This window comes from Herpailurus yagouaroundi, unplaced genomic scaffold (assembly GCF_014898765.1).
Source record: "Herpailurus yagouaroundi ecotype Mexico unplaced genomic scaffold, PumYag 100, whole genome shotgun sequence".
Taxonomy (NCBI): domain Eukaryota; kingdom Metazoa; phylum Chordata; class Mammalia; order Carnivora; family Felidae; genus Herpailurus; species Herpailurus yagouaroundi.
Window position 1 is genome coordinate 24,760,416 of NW_024412391.1, and position 6,275 is coordinate 24,766,690.

The following is a 6,275-nucleotide window of genomic DNA, read 5'->3' on the forward strand; positions in this document are numbered from 1 at the left end:
CCTCTCTCTCTGCCCCTCCCCCGTTCATGCTCTGTCTCTCTCTGTCCCAAAAATAAATAAACGTTGAAAAAAAAAATGACTCTTAAAAAAAAAAGAGAGAAACTTAACAAACTGAGCCACCCAGGTGCCCCTAATATCCACAATTTTTAAGACTTTGAGATCTACTCTCCCCCACTCTCCACAAGCTTCCTGATACAGTAGAAAGAATGTGGCCTTAGAAGATAAACACATGGGGCGCCTGGGTGGCTCAGTCGGGTTGAACGGTCCGGCTTCGGCTCAGGTCATGATCTCGAGGTCTGTGAGTTCGAGCCCCGCGTTGGGCTCTGTGCTGACAGCTCAGAGACTGGAGCCTGTTTCGGATTCTGTGTCTGCCTGTCTCTCTCTGCTCCTCCCCCACTCGTGCTCTGTCTCTCTCTCTCTCAAAAGTAAAAACATTAAAAAAAAAAGAAGATAAACACATCTCGGGCGCCTGGGTGGCTCATTTGGGGAAGCATCCAACTTCCACTCAGGTCATGGTCTCATGGTTCGTGGGTTTGGGCCCACATGGGGCTTCACACTGACATCTCAGAGCCTGTAGCCAACTTCAGATTCTGTGCCCCCTCCTCTCTCTGCCCCTCCTCCACTCACACTCTGTTTCTCTCTCTCTCTCTCTCCCTCAATCAAAAATAAACATTAAAAAAATAAGAAAAAAAGAAGATAAACACATCTAGAATTAAATTGTAGCCCAAGAAATTAGTCATAGGCTGTTTCATCTCGCAAATTACTTAACTTCTGTTCAGAAATTGCAGATAACAGAGGCACCTGGGTGGCTCAGTTGATTAAGCATCTGACTTTGACTCAGGTCATGTCTCATGGTTCGTGGGTTTGGGGCCTGCATCGGGTTCTGTGCTGACATCTCAGAGCCTGGAGCCTGCTTTGGATACTGTGTGTGTGTCTCTCTCTACCCCTCCCCTGCTCACGCTGTCTCTCTGTCTCTCTCTCTCGGAAACAAATAAACATTAAGAAGAATTAGAAATTGCAGATAAAGTTTAACTTTTTAGGGCTATTGTGAGGATTACATGGGATAATACTTCTGAACACCAATGTAGAACTTAGTACACACAAATGGTACTCAGTATCAATTCCTTTTTGCTTTAATGTCTAATGGAAATGCAAATTATTTTATCCCTCCTGTATCCGATATTCTCACAGATAGTTTTGCTATGTTTACTCTTGCTTCTGAGTTCAAAAATTCCCTTGTTGTGATATACTGGTGACTCTGATATTTTAGTCTTCATTCATGTACTGAAACGCTATGTGAGGAGTATAATATACAAAATCCAGCTGAACATTCTCACTCTAAGGTTCTCTTACCCAGGGATTCCTGTTCTTCCTTCTTGTATTCTCATTTTATATACTCTGCCTGGTTGATGGAAAACAAACTCAGCAAGATCAAAATTGAATTCACCACCTCTTTTTTTCTTTACTCAGGTAGAAACCTGATGGTCATTCACAGACCCTGTCCTGTTCTTCACTACTTCCCCTACGCCCCCAAAACACACACACTCATCCAGTGGTCCAATAAGCTGGTATAGTCTACCCTCATTTCCCATCTATCTTTATACTGCAACTACAGTGATTTTTTTATTTTTTTATGTTTTATTTATTTTTGAGAGGCAGAATACGAATGCGGGGAGGGACAGAGAGAGAGAGACACAGAATCCAAAGAAGGCTCCAGGCTCTGAGCTGCCAGCACACAGCCTGACGTGGAGCTCGAACTCACAAACCGCAAGATCATGACCTGAGCTGAAGTCAGATGCTTAACAGACTGAGCTACCCAGGCACCCCATTTACAGTGATTTTTTTAAAAACTATTTTAAGATAATTATTGATTCATGGGGCGCCTGGGTGGCTCAGCCAGTTAAGCGTCTGACTTTGGCCCAGGTCATGATCTCACGGTTTGTGAGTTCGAGCCCCGCGTCGGGCTCTGTGCTGACAGCTTGGAGCCTGCTTCAGATTCTGTGTCTCCCTCTTTCTCTGTCCCTCCCCCACTCGCACTCTGTCTCTCTCTCTCTCTCTCTCTCAAAAATAAATAAACATTAAAAAAAAGATAATTATTGATTCACATGCAATTGTGAGAAATAAGAGATCACTTATACTAATCACCTAGTTTCCCCCAGAGGTAACATTTTTCATATTACAGTACAATATCACAACCAGGAAGTTGACATTGATGCAATCCACTGACATTATTCGGATTTCACCAGTTTACATACACTAATTTTTGCATGTTTATATTTTGTTCTAATTTTATCACACATACAGATTTGTGCGACCACCATCACAGTAAACACATAGATTTCCATTATAAGGGTCCTCTTTTATAGACACAACTGTCTCCCTCCCTCTTCCTTTCCTATTCCTTGTCAACCATCGATCTCTTCTCCTCTATAGTTTATCAATTCAAGAATATTGTGTAGAAGGAATCATGCAATATCAATTTTTGAGACGGTCTTATTTTACTCAGTAGAATTAGTTGAGATCCATCCACATTGTTGCATGTGTCAACAATTCTTTTTTTTAATTGTTGACTAATACCACACTTTGATTAAGCATTCACCCCCTGAAGGACATTTGGAGAGTTTCCAGTTTTGGTCTTTTATTAATAAAGCTACTATAAGCATTCATGTACTGCTTATTGTGTGAACATAAATTTTCATTTCTTTGAGATAAATACCTAAGACTGCAATTGGTAGGTTGTATGATAAGTGTATGTTTAGTTTTATGAGAAGCTGCAGTAATCTTTTCCGGAATGGCTATATATCCCACCAGTAAACTATATGTTATCTGGTTTCTTGGCATTTGTCATTATTTTTTTTTTTTATTCTGTTTTAGCCTTTCTGATAGTGTGTTGTGACTTCTCACGGTGGCTTTAATTAGTATTTCCCTAATGGCTACTTTTGTTGAACATATCTTTATGCACATATTTACCATCTGTATATTCTTCAGCAAAATACATGTTACTATCTTTGATCATTTTTTAATTGAACTTGAGTTGTTTGTTTTTTCTTTACTGTTGACTTTTGAGAGCTCTTTATATATTCTAAATAATGGTCCTTTGTCAGATATGTCCATTGCAAATATTTTTTCCAAGTTTATAGCTTGTCTTTTCATCCTCCTCACAGGATTTTTTTTTGGAAAGTCAAAGGGTTTAATTCTGATGAGGTTCAATTTGTCAATTCTTCCGTTTATGGATCATGGTGTGGTTGTCAACTATAACAACTCTGCCTAGCTCTTTGTCCCAAAGATTTCGCCTGTTTTTTTTTTCCTAAATGTTTTATAGTTTTACATTTTAAATATAAGTCCACGATCTATTTTAAGTTACTTTTTATATAAGGCATGAGGCTTAGGTCAAAGTCCATTTTATATATATTTTTTGGCCTATGATATCCAGTTGCTTTAGCACCATTTGTGGAAAAGCCTAGCCCAGTTGTATTGAATCGCTTTGGCATCATTGTCAAAAATCAGTTGGGTATATTTTGGTGGTCTATTTTTAAGTTCTCTATTTTTTGTTTCAATGAAACCATAGTTTCTTGATTGCTGACGTTGTATAGTAACACTTAACATCAACTAAAGTTATTCCTTCCACTTTATTATTCTTTTTCAAAACCGATTTAGCTATTCTAGGTCCTTGTCTTTCTATATACATTTTAGAATAAGCATATCCATGTCTACAAAAAATCCTACTGGGGTTTAAATAGACATTGCATTATACCTACAAATCAGTTTGGGGAGAATGGACATGTTTACTATGCAGAGTCTTTGAATGCATGATCACATGATGGATCACGTGATGGTCTCTCCATCTACTTAGCTCTTTTTTAAAAATTTATTTCATCAGCATTTTGCAATTTTCAGCATACAGATCCCATGCATGTTTTCTTAGATGTATACTAAGTATTTCATTTTCTTTGGGGCAATTATAAATATATAGTATTTTGTGTTTTTCTAAAATCTCAGTTTCCGTATGTTCATATTCAAAATACAGAAATACAATTGGTTTTTGTGTGTTGATCATGTACCTGCAATTTTGTTGAACCTCCTTATTAGTTCTTAGATTTTTCTATGCAGACAATCATGTCACTCAAAGACAGGGCCAGTTTTATTTCTTCCTTTGAAATCTGTATGCCTTTTATTTAGAGTGTGTTTTTAAAAAATGCACTTACAATCATATCACTACCCCTTTCGATAGTCGTACATCTTTTTCAGAAATCAGTCCTCAGCAGACCTTTCAGGATCTCAGTTTCCTCTACCCTTTAAGCCTCATCTCATGCTGTCTTGATATTAGCTTACTTCACTGTCTTATTCAACTATTTTTAGTTTGCAGAATTTGGTGTGTTTTATCTTGATTCAGGATCTTGGTTCACACACTTCTTTCTCAGAGCTCTCAGGCACTCAGCTTGAGTCCCAATCACTAGGAACCACTGCCTAACCTCTTCTAAATTACGTCCATCTCCCATGCTCCATCAGAAACCAGAATAGCTCAGAAGAGATGTGTGTGTTTTCGTTTTCTTAGGCAATAGACTATAACCTCTTTGAAGAGAAGGCAATGGTCTTTTATCTGTATATCCTTGGGATCTACCATTGTAATTGGCACATAGTAGAAATAAAGTGAATATTTGTTAAAGGTCTGGATGCTCTTATTAGATAGTTAATATGCACTTTTTCCCCATTATAGATTACTATTGCAACTCCAAAAGATTCACAGAGAATCAAGCTGATTTTTCAACCAAGATGTACAAGGGAAAACAAATTACCTTAACAATAAGACAAATGATCCACATTTATATAGCTGTGTAAAAAATGCTTTCTCAATATACCTACTATAGTTGGCTCTCATTTTACCCAAAAAAGAACAAAATTTAAGAAGGTTAAAAAATTTCCCAAGATTATATCATATAACTAAGTTGCAGACAGATGCATCCCCTGTGACACATCTCTGAGAGGTCTCTGGCCAGCACAGGAAATCAGTCTGTGTCATACAGAAGGGGAGTACCTCATCTGTTCACCCCCTATTTTAACCAATTATGCTAACTGCCCAAAGTGATAAACAAATTTTAGTATCTCAATTATATATTTCATATAAGAGAAGTTTAGTATTTCTAACTACATTCTTAGAACCTCTTCTAAGACACTTCTTTCTAAAAGTCTGTATTAGGTTATTTCATTTTATTTTTAACTATTTTTTTTTTCAACGTTTAATTATTTTTGGGACAGAGAGAGACAGAGCATGAACGGGGGAGGGGCAGAGAGAGAGGGAGACACAGAATCGGAAACAGGCTCCAGGCTCTGAGCCATCAGCCCAGAGCCCGACGCGGGGCTCGAACTCACGGACCACGAGATCGTGACCTGGCTGAAGTCGGACGCTTAACCGACTGCGCCACCCAGGCGCCCCATTACCTATTTTTTAATTTAGATATAATTGACATATAACACTGTATTAGTTTAGGTGTATAGATTAATGACTTGATGTATGTGTACATTGCTAATTGATTACTACAATAAATTTAGTTAAAGCCCATCACCACACGTAATGACACATTTTTTTCTTGTGATGAGAACTTTTAAGATCTACATTCTTAATAATTCAGTATTGTATATTTGAAAGTTGCTACTGCTAGGAATTTACCCAAGGGATACAGGAGTGCTGATGCATAGGGGCACTTGTACCCCAATGTTTATAGCAGCACTCTCAACAATAGCCAAATTATGGAAAGAGCCTAAATGTCCATCCACTGATGAATGGATAAAAAAATTGTGGTTTATATAAACAATGGAGTACTACGTGGCAATGAGAAAGAATGAAATATGGCCCTTTGTAGCAACATGGATGGAACTGGAGAGTGTGATGCTAAGTGAAATAAGCCATACAGAGAAAGACAGATACCATATGGTTTCACTCTTAGGTGGATCCTGAGAAACTTAACAGAAACCCATGGGGGAGGGGAAGGAAAAAAAAAAAAAGAGGTTAGAATGGGAGAAAGCCAAAGCATAAGAGACTCTTAAAAACTGAGAACAAACTGAGGGTTGATGGGGGTGGGAGGGAGGGGAGGGTGGGTGTTGGGTATTGAGGAGGGCACCTTCTGGGATGAGCACTGGGTGTTGTATGGACACCAATTTGACAATAAACTTCATATATTGAAAAAAAAGAAAGTTGCTAACTATAATCATCATGTTATGCATTACATCCCCATAATTAGTGTACCTCATAACTGGAAGTTTGTATCTTTTGAACA